The sequence below is a fragment of the Peromyscus leucopus genome, chromosome 17, assembly GCF_004664715.2.
Source record: "Peromyscus leucopus breed LL Stock chromosome 17, UCI_PerLeu_2.1, whole genome shotgun sequence".
Taxonomy (NCBI): Eukaryota; Metazoa; Chordata; class Mammalia; order Rodentia; family Cricetidae; genus Peromyscus; species Peromyscus leucopus.
The window spans coordinates 16802640-16808639 of NC_051077.1; positions in this window are offsets into that span (position 1 = coordinate 16802640).

Genomic DNA, 6000 nt, shown 5'->3' on the forward strand with positions numbered 1-6000 from the left:
TTTACAACTTCAACTTTAGATTTTCTTCTTTCCCAAATTCGGACTGAGTTTGGGTCAAATCTGGGTCAGAAAGATATTAGGGAAGTCTTTTGAAATCCTGTTCAGATCCATCTATCAAGTACACACAACAATTGAGACTGCTTTCTCTGAATACCCTCTTAAACAAGTTGACCTTTCAAAATTCTCTTTCCCATTGCATGTTTCTTTCTGCACTTTGTCTATGGAGTTTATGTTGAACTTTTTACAGATTTTTTTTCTTTAAAACCTCAAGGCCCTCCACTTCAGTTGTTTCCATTAATTGTCTAGCCCAGACAACCAAGTACTCCAAAAAGTTTGGAGTGATGAGATAGTCTTCTGTTAGTTTAGGAGTAAATTCATTTCCGGGTCACTCGTGTGGAGCAGTACAACTGCATTAATCCCTGAATTTCTCTGATGAAGACATTATTGTCTATCACAGACAATACACAGAACAGATAAAGCAGGCTACAGGACATTAATTTGTAAGCTATCAACTGATATAGAAGTGTATTGTTTCTATAGCCGTTGAGTTATGATCCTACATCTCCTACTTCTCGTGTTTACAATAAGATGACTCTCTCTCATATCCTTCATATTGGGCAGTGACAATATATATTGACACTTTATGTATATCTTGCTTAATTATTTTCTAAAGTTTGCTTTATGCAACAATGATGCTATAATTTCATTGGAATTTGTGACTCAGATAGCAACTGGAAATTCCTTCCCATTGTCTGTCAGCTGTCACAATTCCAGTGAAACCCGGTTTAACTTTCCATCTTGGAGCATTTTGTGGTGATGGGCTGACTTCTCTGTGCCATCCTCCAAAAAGACACTCCAAATCCTCACAAGACAGATGAAATATACACTTTTGTACTTGATGTTAGCCAGAAGGTCAAAAGGTTTGGAAGTGTAAGACATACAGAATGTATTAATCAGCTTTCAGTTTATTACTTTATAATAAACAAAGTTTTCAATGCAAGAGTAGTTGGGAGGGCAGAGAAACAAGGAGGTATCTGGCTTATAAGCTTTTCTCCATCCTGAAATAACAGTGGTGCAAAATAACAGTGGCAATATTCTCTGGCACATAATCAGAATTTTCATTTGTTTAAAAATATTTGTGCTGAATCTTTTTGGCCCAACCCCCCGTGATTCTACTCTGCAATGTATTCTATTTGTAGGACACAGACATAATAATCTAGAAAGATAATTTAAAAACATTTGTCTCCCATATTCCACCTCTCAGGAGAGTTTGCATGTGAATTGAAAGAACTCCCATGATAACATGTTACAATAGAATTTATGATTCAGAACAAAAATTACAGTGACTGTCTTCACAAAGCTTAATTCTTTTGCTGACCTTTAATGATGCTGGATTCTCCTGCCTCAGGAGTCTATTTGGACATAAATTGGAGACTTCCAATATCAAAAAATGTAATTAATATGAATAAAAGTTCTCAGTTATTAAATTCTCATACTCAAGTCTTTACATAGTCACCTCGCTGAAATGGCATAGAAAAGGTGCAACGTCCCTGCCTGAAGGACAACCTTGAATTCAGCAGACCCCTGTGGGGACTTATTAATTTCCTTTATTACAGTCAGATTCACTCTGCCTAGTATTCCTGTTGACCACGTTGCACTTCTTCAGCTTGAACAAGAGTAGATTGTCACCATTATCCCAAGTTATTTTAAATATTCAGAGAAGACAGCTGATAGAAAAGAGACAGCTATCATATATTTGGGCAATCCTGTGTATGTAATGTATTCTTAAATTTCAATTATCAATGGCAACAACAGAAACAAAGACGAGGATCAGGTTGATCCTGCAGGCAAATCCCCAACCATGCTTGCTCATGGATGTGGAGTTTTCACTTTATAGTTAAGCATCTTCTTAAAAAGACAAGGGACTCTCAGAAAACAATTGCCCTGGAAAGCAGATTACTTCAAAGCAAGAGAAAACTGAAAATGATACTATTGGGGGTGAAGAAACAGTTCAGTGGTAAAGAGCACTGGTTGCTCTTATGAAGGACCCGGTTTCTGCTGTTCCTAGCACCAACCCAGTGGCTTATGACTGCCATGTAACTCCATTTTCAAGGGTTCTGACACCCTTTTCTAGTCTCTGTGGGTACCTGCATACATATGGTGCAAACTACTATAGCAGCTGCTTCTGCTGCTTCTACTATTACTTGGTAAAGATTCCCTTTAGTCATTTAAATTCTCTTTGTTTAACTTTCTGCCCTGCCTCACAGTTTTCCCCCAAATCTCTTTAATAATTGTCTGAAAGTCCTTCTTGACCATGAATGCATTTTCTTGGAAATATCCAGCTAATTCCTTGGTCAATTTAGTCAAGATGTATCAGTGTGATTTTCCTGCTCAAAGCAGACATGTACATACAATGAGATCTGTCTTAGAACACAGGACAATGCAATCTTTGATTTTAACTGACATATTGTCTAGAAAAAAAAAAAGCCTATGTCTATTATGCCTGCTGTGTGTGCTGCATTTCTCAAACCCTACAAGGATGAAACATCCTTTCAGCAAGTGTGTGTGTGTGTGTGTGTGTGTGTGTGTGTGTGTGTGTGCAGTCATACTGTGAACTCTGTGCCCTTTGGCTTATCTGTACAATCTGCTATATCTGATCTTCTCTTTTATTAAATGGGTGTTTTTTAAACAGGATTGCTCATTGGCATCACTGAGGGTTTGGACCATGATGGTATCATTGATACCAGGCTAGGCGAATCTGATTTTATGCGGCGCAAGTGGTGCTTGTAAAAGGCCCCTTGGGTGACTTTATTGTATCTCCAATGCCAATAGCCTTCCAAAGAGTTGACATTGTCTATTGTGGCCAGTTATGATCTACTCTGAGTCTTTCCCTGCTCAGGGTTTCCATTCTCAGTACCCTCATAGCTTTCTCTCGCTGGAATGTAGACCGGAGATAAGTTCTAGAGAACAGATACATTTGGCTCATAGTTTTTGAGACTCCAGTGCATGATCAGTTGGACCTGCTGCTTTGGCCTGTGGAGTGGCAGCCCCATCACAAAGGGATGGTGTGGTGGAGTAAACTACTGCCCTAGATCTAGGGTACATAGAGAGAAAAAGGAGTTTCACACATATACCACACATGACTTAAAAACCTCGTGTTTGTGTCCATGTATTAAAATTTCTACCTTCATCCAACAGTATCTTACTGCTGATCAAGCCCTTTGCTGGGATCTTCAGGGAGGATATATATGAAAGTCAAAGCTTTTTAGTACCATTCCTGTTACCTGTTGGGGTAGCCGAATTTCTAAGAGGTCTTATTAAATAAAAAACATGGAGCCAAATATAGGGGTGAAAGCCTTAGAGATCAGGGGATTAGTGAGAGCCACCAACCACCTTACCTCACCAGCTCTGCAGCTTCTAAAAATGAGAGCCACTTCCTGGCTAATCTGTACTTTTATTGCCTTGCTTTTCTGGGCTCTCATTGGCTCTTAGCCCAGCTACCTCACTTCCTTGTCACTGCCTGTCTATACAGACCTCCAGGTCTCTATGGTTGGTACTGGGATTAAAGGTGTGTGTCACCACACGATTGGCTCTGTTCCCTATTATGACCTTGAATACACAGAGACCCTGCCTGCCAAGTGATCGGATTAAGGGGCGTGTGCTACCACTGCCTGACTTTTGTGTTAATGGCTTGCTATTTCCTCTGATCTCCAGGCAAGCTTTATTTATCAAAGCACAACCAAAATATCACCACATGTTGGGTTTGCTGATATTGTTCCATGCGCAGCTGGAGTTCTGCTTTTGCCTGACTACAATGTTAACGAAGACTGAACAAGGCCTCTTTCCTTCAGCAGTTGGGTTATTTGTGAAATCACAAGTATTGGGGACTTAGTATTCTTTTTTGTGTTTATATCTCTTTTGGTATTGCTGCTGCATTGTTTAATGTGGCTTGTTTCATCTGTTTAGATTACAGTTGACATGTTTTCCCTTCAGGACTAGGTCACATAATTTTTTTATTAGTAGCATGTAACTTTCTTCTCCAATCAACTCTCATACTGACACCCAATGAATGTTTTAAGAACAACAACACACACATGAATTTTATTTTTTCCTGGAAATAAGTTTGTTCATTAATATATTTCTCAAGCATTTAAGACAACACAGCCAAACATTAGGCTGAGCTCGGGGAATCCTGCTATTTTTATTCTATGATCATAGGTAAAACCCAGAGAAGTCAGGGGAAAGGGTAGAGAAAACAAATGACAAGGAAGTCCTTTCTAAAGTTAGTTTGAGAATTTGAGTTGCTAGATATTTCTTCAAATATCCTGAAAATTCTGTTCTGTATTATTTCTGACTCCATTGTTCTGAGGCCATTACAATACAACGTTTGTATTCAATTTACAAGGATACTTTTCAACAATCTTCTCTGGCCTCCTTACTTGCAGCAGAATAGCACCCTTTCTCTTCTCCAGATGATTTATAGGGGAAAGCATGGATATGTCCAGTTACGTTTTCATGTTCTTATGAACCAAGCTATAAAGGACAATAGTCAGACCTTCATAAATTCCAATGAATCTTTCATGAATGAATGAAAACAATGAACAATGCCCAGCATAAGCCAACCAGCAATGAAGGGACAGGAACAATATCCATACCCCCCAGCTCTCTTTCCAAGTTCACTCTGTAGTGGGTAGCTGTCTCAGCTCCACCTTGTAGGCATGACAGTTACTGAAGACTCAATGGGGGTAGTACTTCCAGGTCAAAGCTGGTACAGCTACCCACTACATCACTCTGTGCTACATGGCTGATTAAAGAAGGTGAAAAGCTGCTAGTCAGGATGTCTCACTATGCTGAGATGTCTGCTGACCAAATAAAGAGGAGGAGGACCATGTGACTGTCACAAGTCCCAACTCCTGTGCAGACTGGCTGCAATAATCAGTGTTGCTGTGACACATGAATAGCAAATTAGGCACCAAGGCCATGACTAAGTGAACAGAAGGAGATATTTCCCCCTCATTTAGTTGTAAATCCATTTAGCAGTAATATCTGGCTGCCTCAGCTAGAGCTAAGTCCCTGACAAGTTAAAAAGATGCTTGACAGGTAAGGCTGGACCTCCTTGGGGTGATGAGAGGGACGTGGTATAGGGGATAAGAACTCCTGGAGGAGAAGTTGAGTCCTATGGCATTGCTTTTACAAGCTATTTACTTAAACCTGTACCCTCTGGGAATGCTTAGCTGACTGGCACATCCTGTGCATGTGCAGCATTTGAGCATTCTCCTTCCCTTGTCTTCAGCATCCCCCACCTCCCCTGCCACCTGTCTCTGATGGCAAATAACCATCTTCCTTCCAAAGGACCCGTTAACAATCAGTAATGCAAGGGAGCATCCAGGCCAGCCTGTCGGCTACTCATCCTTATGAATCATCTGGCCATTTTTCAGTTTGACAATTGAAGCTGATATATTTTAATATTGGTTTTGAAAGAAGAAATTGAGGAACTTCCATTTCTCTACAGCTCCCTGTAATTTCAACTTACTCTTTACTTATGTATGAAGTCGACGCGGGTGGAAAGGTTAGAGGCAGATGAATTCCTAGTATCAGAGCCGAGGAAAGGCCAATAAAATGTGCAATAATCTTAATGCTAAGGCTCCATGGAGCTGAAAGTGTGTTTTATATTCATGGATGACATTCCTTGAAGTGGAGATAGGGACTTTTACGTTAAAGATTTCTGTCTTTGTTCCTTTCATTCCGCATCCCCATGCCCTAGACATTATTTGAATGTTGGTAGACAAGTGCAAAAAAATAAATTTGAAATAAAGAAAATAGAAAAAGAAAATGATAAAATCATGAAGCTTTGATGACTGAAAAGCTGAACATCTTTAGAGGAACAAGAAATAAATATGGGCTTATTTCATTTCCATCTTTGTTTAATTGGCCAATTGGAAAAGTGCTTAATACATTTCAATTTCAAAATATTTACCATTTTTTCTCACATGAGCTCCA